Source organism: Pleurodeles waltl, chromosome 7, assembly GCF_031143425.1.
Source record: "Pleurodeles waltl isolate 20211129_DDA chromosome 7, aPleWal1.hap1.20221129, whole genome shotgun sequence".
NCBI classification, from domain to species: Eukaryota; Metazoa; Chordata; class Amphibia; order Caudata; family Salamandridae; genus Pleurodeles; species Pleurodeles waltl.
Window position 1 is genome coordinate 304,938,232 of NC_090446.1, and position 16,018 is coordinate 304,954,249.

Here is a 16,018-nt window from a genome sequence, read left to right on the forward strand (position 1 = left end):
CTGCTGATGGTACAAGAAAAGCATTTAACTTTAACATTAGCGACAGTCACTCACATGCAATGCTTTAGGTTCCATAAGGTAAGTACAGTGTGTTCATTTTACCCACCATGCAGGATGTTGCTCTGCCATTATTTTTGTTATCACAACTGGCTGTACCACTAATAAAATTAGGAAATTGGAAATAAGTTTTTAACTATTAAATGAAAGCATGTGGAATAAATCTGAATGCGGAGTGAAAAAACTCTGTTTGTTCATTACCTATGTGCTGAAGATCATTAAGTGTTTAAAAACGTGTCTGAATTAGAAAAAATGGTGCAAAATTTGAATGAATTTGAAATAAGCAAAAAAATAAATGATTCTTAACTTTAAAAAAATATCAGAATTCTAGAAAAGTACCATTTTTGTAGGCTGATGCAAAGAGCTTGACGTTCGGTAGAACATTTTGTTGTGGATTTTAGAAATTTGTCTGCATTGTGTATGTTTAGTGACCAGGTGGATACATTTTTCAAGAACCAAATCCTCCTAAAACATAGTAGTGAATAACTACTCGAGGAGTTGTGATTGAAAGGCAATTCACCTCTAAATTAAGCTTTACTGGTTGCAAAAAGACATGGCAATATGTGTTGGAGAAGTTAAAAGAAATAGGTAGAAGAAGATAGAAGGGAATGTAGTAGTGGCATGAAAATGAGATGGAAAAGTGATGTAGAATGGAAATTTAAATGGAAGTGTTTCATATGTGGCGTGACTAGTCATTGATCAGCAACCAAAAATACCCTGCCTTTTCAGCAGTCTGTATAAATTGTGTGGCAAGAAATGCCATTACGCGAAATGTTGTAAGATCGCAAAGTTGATGGGAAACAGGACATAAAAAATGTTTTTGATTAGATTGACTTCAAATTTCAGACTCATTGGAGGGTAGACTATCCAAGATTGTTAAGACTTATGGTGCTAATGTCAATTTGAAGTTTGAATTGTGTTCAAAGTTATCCTAAATATCTCAGATTATTTTTAAGAAGTATTTTGAGAAAACAGTAAACATTTAAAAAATGTGCATTCAACTGGAGGATAAAAGGGTGAATTAATCCCAATGAACGTTTTGTAGGAGTTTTACTGAATTCCATATAGGTTTGTCATGGGAAAGGTGTACTTATCCCTCATAGGTGGCTGTATTTTAAGTTTGCTGCACCAAAGAACTCTGTGTTAAGTTAGGCTACAATCCAAGTCCGCAGTTCATGATTAGTGAAGAAGGTGATGCAAAGTGTTTTTTGAAAAAGAGTTCCAAAAGTATTTACTGCAAATGTGTGTGGTTGGCCTCAATTGTGGTGGCTGGAAAACTGAATCTGTGTATCTATGTGATAGAACTGAACGAGAGAGTGATAGAAGCTAAATTCCCCCTACCCAATATAAGTGAAACAATTCCTCAATTGTCAGTAGCCATTTTCTATTCAAATCCTATCACATTACACTAGGAGTATCAAGACCATATAGATTTCCTAACTCCAATGGATGCATTTAAATTGTCAAAAATGTCTTTCACATTGGTATCCGCAGCTTCTGTTTTCCAAACAACCATGACTCCTATGATGGAGGATTTGGATATTCTTCGGTTATATCAGGATGATACATTAGCATATGGAAGAACGTAGGAAGAACAAGATGCTCTGGCGATGTGTGTATTGGAAAGTATTCTAATTAATGGGCTGAGAAGTGTAAGTTTGGCAGCAAAATGTTTTTTTTTATTTAGCCCTTCACATTTTTTCTCAAGAAATCATACATAGGAAGGAACTAGAAAGGTCTATCTATAATAATAACATACCCAAAAACTCAGAGGAGCTGCTTTTGTTTCTGTGAATTCAGGCGTTTTGTTGTAAATTTGTGAAGAGACTTTGCTAGCAAGACATACAAAATGTGGAATTTATTAAAGAAAATTTTAAATTCTGCTTGACTGATACGTGAGGATGAGCATAAGGATATCAAGGAAGAGGTAGGTAGGACTCCATGTCTGCAGGCTTTTGAACCTGCTAGAAATAATGGATTACAGCAATAGGGGTCTCTTCTAATTCAAAGGACAGGAGGAGTAGAAAAAATAGATTTTGCCTCAAGATAATTGACAGTGTCTGAGGTAAATTACTCGGTGACTGAAAAGGTAGCCCTAGCTGTATTATGGATTGTGCCTACATTTAAGAGCTTAATTTGGAGTATAGTATCAAGTTCACAGTGAGAATTGATTCCAAACACTGAAAGGAGATATTCCAAAGAAATGGTCTTCATCTGATTTCTTCAAGAATAAGAGTTTGATGGTGGGACTACAGAAACACAGATTAATTTGTAGAATACATCCCTGGCATTAAACTTGTGTTGCAGATTGTTTGTTTAGGTTAGTTAAGGGAGATGAATTTCAGAGGACAATGAAGAGTTTTCCTAATATAACAGGTCTTTGTTGTTACACAAGGAGGGATGTCAGCAGATGGGGAGAAAGATATGGATAAAGATGAGATGCCAAAAGAGGCTATAGTGGCAGTTTTCGGTGGTTGGATAGAGAAACAATTCTCGAATGAGGGTCCAAAATCATTTTGGTTGATGAAAAATTATGTGTCACACGGGAGGGTGTCTTACTCTTAATGACAAGCTTTGTTCCCACAAACTTATTTGAGAAGCAAATTATTGGAGCCTGTGCATGTTGCTCAACAGGGAATCATAAAAGCTATGGAAGAATCATAATGAATTTTTCTTGTTCAGGTTATGACCTTGCGGTTGGGACAACAGTGAGACTTTGAAAGTTGTGCTCTCCAAGGGCTAAGGTTTTCAAGGTAAGGAATCCTCCCACAATTGGCTGACAATAGAGATCTGAACTGGAAAGAGGAAATTACGGAAAGAAACACAGCTTATTGAATGATACAAAACATGACTACAACAAGGCCTACTTTTGACTGTTTTCAGGCTGTTCAGCCTGTGCTTTTATTTGGCTCGGCTGGATAAGAAGCAGAATGGACACAGGTATGAAGGGTGATATGGATGTGTGAAGATTGAGGGCATTATATTTGCAGAGAAAACACAAGGAGACTTCAACACAATAAAAGTTATTGTGGCTGTACAAGTGAAAAATATAATAGTAAGTATTAGAAACCCAGGTGTAAAAGTGTGAGGCTTCCAAATTTTCTAAACTCATACAAGTTGTAAATATTGTAAGAAATTGGATTATTAATTGTGATGGGCGAGGGTGAACCCTTAAGGTCACTATCTTAACCAGAGCTCAAACTGCTAGCTATGGCACAGAGCAGACAGTCTTAGCTCAGTGCAATGTGCAGGCTCATAACACTTTTATTTTAAATATAATTGCTTTTTAGTTTTACCCTGTGTAATGTAGGGACAAACACAGAAGTGTTTCAATAAAAACCTACATTTGGGTACTATGCTACCTATATCTTTTAGCCTCAGGAAGCCATCAGGAGGTTGTTGCCACAGCAGGTGGATTTGACAACACATATATTCGATGCCTCTTTTTCGTTTGGTGTGAGTGGGCCTCTCTAGATTGGTTTGGAATATATAAACTTCTAAACCAGCAGCATGAATGCATGTACACCTAGATCCTATGATATCAGACATAGACATCATTCATGTGGCTAGAAGCCTCCTCACCTGTTAGAGCAGGGGTACCTGACCTCTAGAATGTGTTAGCATAGTTTGAAAACATTCTAGACATGATGTAACATGCCCTAAACATTTAGCAGAATAGTTGCTACTGTGTGACATTTCTTGCAGGAATTGTATTGTGCAACAACTCAGTATCCCTGTTTCAGTTGCCATTTTTTACTGCTTTTGGCAAACATGATGTTACTTAAAGGCAGCATGACAATGTCTTTTATTTTGTTGCTGTCTTCTCCATAATAGAATCACATAATGACTTCTTTGTTTCATACAAATTCTCAATACTCAGTGCTAGGTTGTTAATAGTATCCAATTGTTTTGTTTGAATGTCTAACATTGATTTCTCAACTTGTACAAATTCTGATCTAATTGGAGTGGCCCTTGTATTGTCGATTCTTCCTCAAAGACGTGGTCGCAGTGTTAAGAATCTTTGCCTCCTCAGTCAATGGATAAAGAAGTTTCTTGAACATTGTGTAGATGAATGTACATTTCATAAAAATCTAGCTGTGTGTGTTATTGTAGGCATTGAAGTCTCAGACAATGTTGCTGTTGCTATAATGTCCATTGCTGGTGCCAGTCATTGTTGTCATTATCCTGACCATCTCCACTCTCCAAACTGTGAACATCATGTTTCTCTGTAATGCTGACTATCTATATATCTAAAAAAAATGTAATATAATTACCAAACAGTAGATTTATTATGCCCCACATAAGAATATGCATTAAAGCATTTTCTATGTCTAATGTACAAATATGTTTCTTGCCTTTTCAGGATCATTCTACTAAAGATTAAAATGATCATAAATTCAATAATCTGTAGCTTAAAATACAATAGTAAACTGTGCATTTTTCTTACTATATTCCAAAAAGGAGGGAATGAGAAGTGATAAAGGGTTCACTTACCTTCCCAAACGTTTAGCCATTCAAAAACAGTCGGAGGGTACACTTACCATTCTTAGCCTATCTCCCCGTACCCGCCAAAGAGATCATCCACTGGTGTGAATAATAACTCTCACCTACTGGGATTCCAAATTGCATGCTTCATTATACAGTCCTCGTCAAGATTCCATGTATATCTGGAAGGGCTCAACCTTGGTAGCCACTGTGCAGTGACACTTTTATAGTCCTTAGGCCACACCTTCAATTACTATGGTGTTTGCAAATCTGGGTCTTTATCTTTCTCATCGTCATGCCTATGTAGCTATGGTTGCATGGGCTAGTGATCAGGTAAATTACTTATATGGAATTGCAATTGCCTTGTTTTCTTAACAAACACATATTCTTCAATCCTAGGTCAATCATCTTGGTCTTTGTCATCAAACTACAGACACTACAATGTCCGCATAGGTAATATCCGACTATCCAGTGGAGGTTACATTGTATGCACTTAGAAGTCCCGTCAGTTCGTACTTCGTTTGTGTTAAAAGAGAGGCTTTTCTAATTTAAGATTGTCTGAGCTCAGAATTCTCCAATTCTTGTTGATGATCTTCTTTATATGATTTGAGGTTATGTTGAACCTGGTGACCCAGATCATCCTCTCCTCTTCCTGATGCCTTAGGATGTCTTCTAAAAGAGCTTTCCAATTTTAGTTAAGTGCTTTCTTCATTGACCGCTCTAAGCTCTTCTATGGATAGGTTCTTGCTTTAAGTTTCTTTGTTATCAAATCTGCTTGTTTTTGGAAGTCTTCTGTTCTACTGCAGTTTATATGAAGTTGTTGAAACTATCCATATGGTAGGTTTCTTTCAGTGGGCTCGGTTGGAAACTGTTGAACACGAGCAGGTTGTTTTTGTTTGTTGGTTTGTAAAAGGTTTCTGTATGTAGCATTACATGTTCAGTGGTGATTCTTACATCAAGGAATACCATTTCTTTATTGCTGGTTGCATGTGTGAAATTCAAATTGGGGTTCAAGGAGTTCAGCCATGGAAAGAAGGGGGACAATGAAACATTGTCATCTTCCCACACCAATGAGAATATCATTGTTAGAAATTGGGTATTTGGTTGGCAGTCAGGTTACCCCCTGGTTACCCCCTGTCCAAGCAAGGATCCTCACTCTAGTCAGGGCAAAGGAGAAACACACCTGGTTAACCCCCTTGGTAGCTTGGCACAAGCAGGCAGGCTTAACTCAGAAGCAATGTGTAAAGTATTTATACCACACACACAGTAATACAGTGAAAACACTACAAAATGAACACCACACCAGTTTAAAAAACTAGGCAACATTCATCTGAATCAAACAAGACCAAAATGACAAAAATCCAACATACACAAGTCAAGATATGAATTTTCAAAAGATAAGGAGTCATACTCCACAGAAAACAATGGAAACAATGTATTTGTACAAAGTACCTGATTAGTGTAAAAAACAAAGCCGCACGGGTGAGCATGCGTCGGAAAAGTCAGCGATGCATCGATTCCTTCCTCGCAAGGCTGTGTGTCCTTTCTTCTCCGGCCTGGTTAGTGATGCGTCATTTATCTCCCTCGCAAGAGAGTGATGCACCGAATTTCGGACAGGGCACCTCAGATCCTCGCAGAGTCGGGATGACTTTGACGCCCAGGGTTAATGTGTGGAACATCCGGTCGCACAATGTTAGAAAGCCGAGCTTAGTGGGGTTTGCACGTTGTTCCTCCAGCCACGATGCGTCGATCTCCCAGCTGTGATGCAGGTGGAGCATTGATTTTAGAAACAAAGCCAGTGGCGTGTTATCAGCCGCATTGCAGATGGTGCATCAAAAATATCCACGCACAACCTTCTGTGCGTGGATTTTCAGCTCTTGTTCTGCCAACTTCACCATTCAAGGGCCCAGGGACTGGATATGGCAACACTTGGCAGGGCAGGAGTCTCAGCAGAGAGTCCAGGCACTGGCAGAGGAAGTCTTTGATGGCCCTGAGACTTCAAACAGGAGGCAAGTTCAGTTCAAGCCCTTGGAGATTCTTCACAAACAGGAATATACCACAAAGTCCAGTCTTTTTCCCCTTTCACAGGCAGAAGCAGCAACTGCAGGATAGCCCAACAAAGCACAGTCATAGGCAGGGGCAGCACTTCTCCTCAGCCCTTCAACTCTTCTCCTTGGCAGAGGTTACTCTTGGTTCCAGATGTGATCTAATTTGCAGGTGTTTTGGGTCCAATATTTGTACCCCTTTCTGCCTTTGAAGTAGGCATACTTCAAAGGAAAGTCTCTGTTGTTCACAAGATCCTGCCTTCCCCAGGCCATGCCCCAGACACACACCATGGGTTTGGAGACTGCATTGTGAGAGGGCAGACACAGTCCATTCAGGTGTAAGTGACCACTTCTCCCTCCCCTCTAGCACAGATAGCTTATCACGACATGCAGGCTAAACCTCAGCTCTTTTTTCTCACTGTCTAGAGGGGATTCACCAAGTGGCCCAGACAGGGAATCCACAAACAGGCAGAGTCACAGAATGGTTTAAGCAAGAAAATGCCTACTTAAGTGGAATTTTCAAACAGACACTCTAAAAACCAACTTCACTAAAAGATGCATTTTTAAATTGTGAGTTCAGGAACCCCAAATTCCATAATTTCTATCTGCTCTCAAAGGGAATCTGTACGTTAATGATATTTAAAGGCAGCACCCTTGTTAATCTATGAGAGAGTCAGGCCTTGCAACAGTGAATACTGAATTTAGCAGTATTTCACTGTTAGAACATGTAACAAACATTAGTACATGTCCCACCTTTAACATACACTGAACCCCATGGGACTACCTAGGGCCTATCCTAGGGGTGCCTTACATGTATAAAAAGGGAAGGGTTAGGCCTGGCAAGTGGGTATACTTGCCAAGTCGAATTGGCAGTTTAAAACTGCACACACAGACACTGCAGTGGCAGGTCTGAGCCATGTTTATGGGGCTAATCATGTGGGTGGCACAACCAGTGCTGCAGGTCCTCTAGTAGCATTTGATTTACAGATCCTGGGCACCTCTAATGCACTTTACTAGGGACTTACTAGTAAATCAAATATATAAATCATGGATAAGCCAATTACACATACATTTCACATAGCAGCACTTGCTCGTTAGCACTGGTTAGCAGTGGTAAAGTGCCCAGAGCACCAAAAACAACAAAAACAGAGTCCAGCCCATATCAACAACCTGGGAAGCAGAGGCAAAAAGGTAGGGGAGACCACACCAAGGATGCCAAGTCTAACAATCATCTATGTACTTCTTCCATAGTTGTATTTGTTTGACAAAAGTATTACTGGTGTTGAGTATTCTCTCCTGCTCTAAACGGTGTACATGCAGACCTCTCATCCTTGGGAGTGTGCTGCCCTTTGATGTTCTGTGTATTTGTTGAACCAATGTGTCCTCAAGTTCAAAGTAATTATTTGTCAAGGCCGTCCTTATGCATTACAAGAGGAAATGTTGTGGGTTGGCATAATTTGAATCTCTAGAGTACAGGAGTTCCTCAAAATCTGTTAAGGTAGCTCCTTAAGGCATACTGGTGTACAGACTCTGCATGTCCAAACTTATGAGAAGGTTGTTCTCTGCATCGAACCTTCTGTCTTTGAGCAGCTTCAAAAGATATTTAGTATCCTTCAGGTATGTTAGTATACACTGTACCGTGGGGTGTAAAAAGTAATTGCAAAACCTTGATAATGGTTCTTATACAGAGCCTATTCCTGAAACTATTGGGTGGCCCAGGATAGGAATTTTGTTCTTATGTATTTTGGGTAGGATATAGAACTACTGGATTGTTGGATCTGTATTCACTAGAAATTGAGCTTTGCTTTTTGAGATTTAATTACCTCCCTAACAACCTCCTCTACCATGTTCCTTATTTCTCCCAGAATTGAAGGGGTTGGATCTGATTAAAAAAATACATATTTCTTCCAGTCTTCAAGAAGGAAAAGATATTCTTGTCTGTAGCATTTGTTGTTCTAGATCACATTCCCACTTTCCTTGTCTGCAGTTTGGATTGTGATCTCTTGGTTGGATCTCAATTCAGAAAGTGCTGTGTGTTCTTCTTTTGACTTGTGGAAGGTTCTGATTGATGCCTGTTCAAAGGCAAGAATTTCTACTGGTACGCTTGATGTAGGGGAGCAGAACTTAATCTCTTATGAAAACCTGTGTCACCTCTATCAATGTATTTTTCTCTTTCTCCAAAAAAGGCTTTCAATTTCAAGCACCTGAAAAACTCAGCCAGTTTGCAATGAAGTTTGAATTTGTCCAATGTAGGTGTTAGTAGAAAGTTCAATACCTTATTCAAAACTCTCAGTTGTACCTGTCTCAACTCCATATTGCTTAAGTTCACCACTACATTGTGCTGGTAGTCAGTGGAGTTGGGGATTCCTTGTTTGTGTTCTGAGTTTGCATCTTCTGGTTGTTCTCTTCCCAGTGCACCTGGGTGTCCATGTTGCCCTCGTCTGTTCCCTAAAATGAGGGGCCTAGAGGAAGATACTGGGGTATACAGGTTCATCCACATCATGTACTGTTGTGGTGGAGTTGGAAAGGGTGGTTAGTTAAAGGGTGGTTGTTGGAAGCTGTTGTATTGTTCCATCCACATCCTTAGGATTTTCCTTTCCTTCTGCCTCTTCATTTTTCTTGTTGGCCATCTTCACTGCTCTCAGCTTTAGTGTTCAAAGAATTGCTTGCAGTGGAAGGCAATCCTCCCTTTTATTGTCCTTTTCAAACTTGGGTTAATATTCTGGTGGCTATACTTTCTTGTGGGGAAGTCTGTAATTTCTTGATTCATTTCTTCTAATCATTTCTTGTATGCCTTAATCTGTACCGTGGTTTTGAGTTTATTCTCACTTATATGTACTTTCATGGTCAGGGCATCTGAAAGTCTCTTGGCTGCTTTTATAATAAGCACCTGCCAGTCACAGGTGTAGACTATTAGAGACCAATCTGGTTTAAATGTAGCATCCTGTAGAAAAGTCCTTGGTGCATTGTTTAATATCAGGCCTATCAGAGCAGCATTAGATCTTACGTTTCACAACATAATCACCCAATTCAATAGTGCCTTAACCTTTGTTCTCTTTAGTTCACTTATAATCTCACAGTCCTAAATTTAGCCAGTGTTTATGTGGTGTTGAGATCTCCCAGAAGTGGTAGCCCTGAGAGGATGGAGTCAACATCCTCATCAGCGATGGTCAGTCCTAGGTTTTCTTCCAGGGTTAAGTGTGTGGTAGATTTGTTCAATATTTAGATACTTATTCCCCACTTCTTTTGTTTATCTTTTATTGTTTTGTTATCTGGTCAGTCTGCTTTACTGATCACCAGATTGTTAGTATTGTACCAACCCAAGGGATTCACCGTATGCTATTAAAAGGACTCTCACCTTCTGGTATTCCAAGTGGAATGGTTCCTCATGGAATCCTCGTCCAGATACCTAGTGTATCTGGATCGGAACAAGCTTGGTAGCCAAGTGAACTCTCTAGTTATTCAGTGGGATCCTAGATTTAAAATAGTCTAGGGTATCCTCAGAGTTAATTTTATTTGCAATGGACACCCTGACAGTGTTAAAAAAGGTGGGGTGCACTAAGGAAATTAGTATGCTCTGTATCCTTAGGTCAACATGTTTCATCTCTCACACCAATTTCTCACTGGGTTAGTTAGACTCCACTAGGACCTCACAAGGATCCCGTTATTGTCCTATTTGTGTGAATTAATTTGTGAAACCTCCATTCACTGAACTCATACATGCCATACATACCAACCCAATTGGTCTTTATGTTCACAGTTCTTTGTTGGTATGAGAGAGACAGAAATAATTAATCAAGCACAACATCATTACATACATATATGTCTATCCTTACACATGTCTCAAACTGATCACTGTGATCATTTCACATCAAGCCAGACCAGGGTGTAAGCAGTGCAAAGTTTGAGTCTCCATCACAGTTTCTGTAACAATTTGCACGTACCCTGCATGCACTAGGTGGGTATGCAGTGTGGACATATTATCCTTGAGATTACTAAGATATTGTATGTTCTCCACTCATCATGCCTATAAAGTGTGATTTTTCTTCATTCGTCTTAATTAGTAGTGCCCTATTTAGAGCTCCATTTTAAACAAAAGCATGTAAGACTTTGATTGGGTTGCAAAACCAGCAATGCATTTTGATAAACATAATAAAAGTAAATCATTAACCTATTACCCAAGTCCATCTCAACTGTAATGTGTTGAGACAAAATTAAACAGCATTTATAATATTTGAAGGGCAAATTATTATTATTGTCTTATTTTCTTATATTAAAATAATATTGTTGACTCTAACTTGGGTTTTGTCGAGGAGGTTTTGAAGTGTCAATATTTGAACGTTTGCATTTTGCAAATATGTATAAAATCGCTTTCAGTGTTGGTGTTTTAGGGAGGCAAATCCTAAGAAATTGCTATTAGGGAATGTATGCTATCACAAAATGTGATTTCTTATCAATCGCCAATTACAATATGGTAAAAGAAGCAATAGTACATCTAACCCAGTGTCTTCAATACTGACATTTAGTTATCTATCTTGGATTCTTAAAAAAAGAGTGTGTGCTTTGAAAAACTTGTGGAAAGTAACACTACCCTTTTGTAATTCTAACCATGTGCTGGTAATGGTGATTGCAGATATGGGGAAGGAGAAAATCAGACCCCAGGGATTATGGCCCTCATTACAACCCTGGCGGTCGGTGTTAAAGCGGCGGTAAGACCGCCAACAGGCCGGCGGTGAAAAAAATTGAATCACGACCATGACAGCCACTTTAACCCTCCGACCACCACGGCGGTACAAACAAACAGCATGGCAGCACCGGCAACAGACAGGCGGAAGACAATGTACCGCCCACACTATTATGACAGGCCAATCCGCCACCTTTTTCGGGGCGTATTCAAAGCGAATAAAAACCTAGCGGAAACAGGACTTGGAAGGGAAAACACTCACCTCTACACAACCTGTAGATGTGGTGGGCACGGAGGGGCCCACCACCGCAAGGGAGCTCCTGTCAGAGGAGGAATCGGTGTTGCTGGTCTCTGCTCCTGTCCCCGCCGTGGAGCTCCCCTCACCCTCCGTCCCACTGGTGACTTCAGACTCCATTGTCTCGCCCTCCAGGGCCATGTGGGATGCAGCTCCCTCCTGCTCCAGTGGCACTGCTCCTCCGCCTGATGATGCTAATGCACACAAGAACAGGGAGACCACAAAAAAGGGGGGGGGGGTGAAAGAAGAAATACATGTTCAGTGCATGAAACACCACTATCGTTGGCGGACACTACAGACACAGCAGCCCTCTGCACTACACCATGCACTTAGAGTTCCCTAATTAATCACAGGGACATGGGGTACAAGGCCTATGCCCGATTTCTGCACACATGGTAGTCTCAGGAGCCTGACTATGTGTAGATGGCTCTTACCACTGGTGGGGTTGGGGTGCCACTTAGCCTGCCTCAAAAAGGGTCCTTGCCTACAAAGCTCGCCCTGGCCTAGGGTAACCCACTGCCCATCTACCCCACCCAGACACCTCGTAATGCGTGCAGAGTCAGATGGATGTGACGGTACTCACCCCCTTGTGGCTGCTGTGATGCCCTCAAGCGCCCATCCAACTCCGGATACACCACCGCCAGGATCCGGAACATCAAGGGGGTCATGGTGCAACGGGAACCCCTCCCACGTTGGGAGGCCATCCCCAGCGGGGCCTCCGCCGTCTTCTTGCTCCAGCGGCGAATGTCCTCCCATCTTTTCCAGCAGTGGGTGCTCCGTCTGTGATGGACCCCCAGGGTCCAGACGTCCTTGGCAATGGCACGCCAAATATCCTTCTTCTGGTGGGCGCTGACCTAGAGGAATAGTACAGGGGAAAAGGATGATCTTTAACGTCCGGACTGACAGTCATTGACCCCTGTATCTTCCATCCACACCACTCCAAACAGGCATTGCCCATACAGCATGCTCACATTGTACTCACCTGTTTGTCTGGAGGACCGTAGAGTAGCGTGTACTGGGGGAGGACCCCATCCACTAGCTTCTCCAACTCCTCCGAAGTGAAGGCAGGGGCCCTTTCCCCAGACACATGAGCCATCGTCGCTTCCAGACTGAGGTCACAGCGGCACTTGCAGTGTAGGTCCTCTCCTGGCGAAGGTCAGGTATCAAGTGAGTGAACAGACAGAAAATGGCGGTCACGTCCACGGCGGTGCGTACCGTCACCACCGGCGTACATCGTCATTGGCTCCTGGGACCCATAGGGCCCAATGTTAACCAATGCAGGATTGTGCCGCGGTCTTCGACAACCTACAGCGACGGTGTACAACGACAGCGCAGTTACCTCATATCCCCTTGTCCCACATTATAGGTCAGGCAGCCGCCATTTCAGGTGGCCACATGGCATTATTTTTAAATGCGTCACACCTATCTAGGCATTGCGTACACACAGTGACAGGCACATTGCGGATTTACAAATGTGTGCAATAAATTATTTTTTTACTACCTCAGTGTTGGCTGACTCTGTGCTCGCTGTTCTCGTCCATAGGGCACGTCCGCTGGGTCAGGTGAGAAGATGGCGGCATCCTCCGGTGTACAGACCGCTGGTGGACCTGTCGACAATGGAAGACAGGCACATCATTATCTCTTACAGACTTGATCGTGCCACAGTCCAGGAAGTGTGTGCCCAGTTGGAGCCAGACCTGATTTCAGCTATCCGCCATCCCACAGGAATCCCCCTCTAGTGCAGGTCCTGTCCGTATTCCATTTCCTGGCAAGTGGGTCTTTTCAAACAACAGTGGCCATTGCATCTTGGATGTCCCAGCCTGTATTCTCAAACTTGTTGTCCAGAGTGTTGTCTGCCCTGCTGAAACACATGCGCAGCTACATCGTTTTCCCTCATGTGGAGGATTTGCCTACAGTGAAAGGTGACTTCTATGCCCTGGGACATATCCCCAACATCATAGGTGCCATTGATGGGACACATGTGGCCTTGGTATCCCCCGCAGGAGTGAACAGGTGTACGGAAACAGGAAGAGCTACCATTCGATGAATGTGCAGATGGTGTGTTTGGCCGCCCAGTACATCTCCCATGTGAACGCCAAGTTTCCAGGCTCAGTGCATGACACTTACATTTTGAGGAATAGCAGCATCCCTTATGTGATGGGGCAACTCCAGAGGCACTGTGTATGGCTAATAGGTGAGGACAAAGACCCTATACCCTGTGAATGATTGTCTGGGTCTGGGGTTGTCCCTAAGGGTTAGTGTGTGTCTAACAGTTGTCCCTCGACATTTGCAGGTGACTCTGGGTACCCCAACCTGTCATAGCTACTGACCCTAGTGCGAAATCCCAGGAGAAGGGCATAGGACCGCTACAATAAGGCACATGGGTGAACTAGGAGAGTGATCGAAAGGACCTTCGGCTTCCTGAAGGCCAGGCTCCGGTGCCTCTATATGACAGGTGGTTCTCTCTACTACTCACCAAAGAAGGTGTGCCAGATCATTGTGGTCTGCTGTATGCTGCACAACCTGGCTTTGCGACGACAGGTGCCTTTGCTGCAGGAGGATGGTCCAGAAGGAGGTCTTGTGGCAGCTGTGGAGCCTGTGGTCAATGAAGAAGAGGAGGCAGAAGAAGAGGATATCGACAACAGATACAACGTGATCCAGCAATACTTCCAGTGAGACACAGGTAAGAAGACATCACTGTCTCCTACATCTCATACAATTGTTAGACCTATCATATGTCTGTCACTTTCACCCAGTGTATGGACCCTGACTTGTCTCTTTGCCTTTCCATTGCACAAATGTGGGTCCCACTGTGTGACCTCTGCTATAATACATCATGAACTAGAGCTGTGTGACATAGGTATGTTGACAATACAATGGACATTGCTATTTTCCTTAGTTATAGCAAATACACATTTGTGAAAGCACAGACTGACTCCAGATTGTTTTGTGATTCAAGGGTGTTTATTTAAGTGCAAATTAGTGAAGGGGGTTGTAAAATGGTCAGGGGTGATGGTGGATGAATTTCCATGGCAGAGTCCAGTTATTTGTCTCACAGGTGCATTGTCCAAAGGGGGATAGGAAGTGGAGCTAGGGCAGTTTAAGGATGGACAGGGTGGCGAAGTGGGACAGAAGGATGACATTCAGGGTGGTCTCATTTCTTGGCGGGGGTCTTGGCATTGTTCTCTGTCTTTGTCCTGGATCTCAGGGACCATTTGCGGGGTGGTTTTCCATCTGCAGGGGGTGGGGTGCTGGTGTTGTGGTCCTGTGGCGGTGCCTCCTGTCCACTAGCGCCGGCAGAGGTGGTGGGCTGTTCATAATCGAGGCTAGTGTCAGGGGCCTGTTGTTGTGCCACAGTGTCCGTCCTGGTGTTCACAAGGTCCTTCAGCACCCCTACAATGGTGACCAGGGTTGTGTTGATGGACTTGAGTTCCTCCCTGATCCCCAAATACTGTTCTTCCTGCAGCCACTGGGTCTTCTGAAACTTGGCCAGTACCGTTGCCATTGTCTCCTTGGAATGATGGCACGTTCCCATGATGTTGGAGAGTGCCTCGTGGAGAAGAGGTTCCCTGGGCCTGTCCTCCCTCGACGAACAGCAGTCCTCCCAGTTCCCCTGTTTTCCTGTTCCTCTGTCCCCTTAACTGTGTGCCCACTGCCACAGCCCCCATGTCCCTGATGTTCTTGGGTTTGTGGGTTTGCCTGGGTTCCCTGTAGTGGTGGACACACTGCTGCTTGACGTGTCCTGGGGACTGGGGACAGAGGTATGGGCCCGCTGGGTGGGTGCTGTGCTGGTGTTTCCTGAGGGGGGAGGCTTTCTGGGCTGGCATGTGCCAGTGTGTGGGGAACCGACTGTCCCGAGGTCCCAGATGGGCTGGGCTGGTCATCTAGATCCAGTTGGACAGAGCTGCTGTCATCACTGTGGGCCTCTTCTGTGGGGGAGTGGACATGTCTGGCACCTCCTGTCCGGTGACGTTGGGTAGGGGTCCTGCAGGGGTGTAAAGGCATGATTATTGCATCTGTGTGTGCCATTGTGTGCAATGGGTGGGTGCCCCTGTACCCCAGTGCTTACATTCTTGTCTAGGACCTTGTGTGATATTTGGTTTGGTGATCTGTGTGGGTATCTGTAGTGGACATGCTTTGGTGATGGGTGTCCATGCTTTGGTGTTGCATGCAGGGCCTGGTGTTGGAAAGGGTGGTTTGTGATAGTGGGACATATGTGAGGTGTTGGAGTGATGGGGGTGAGGGTGGGGGTATGTGATAGCATGCAGGTAGGGTGGGGGATGTAATAGTTAAGATTTGACATACCCGAGTCCATTCCTCCTGCTACTCCTGCGAGGCCCTCAGGATGCAGTATAGCTAAGACCTGCTCCTCCCATGTTGTTAGTTGTGGGGGAGGAGGTGGGGGTCCGCCGCCAGTCATCTGAACTGCAATCTGGTGTCTTGAGACCACGG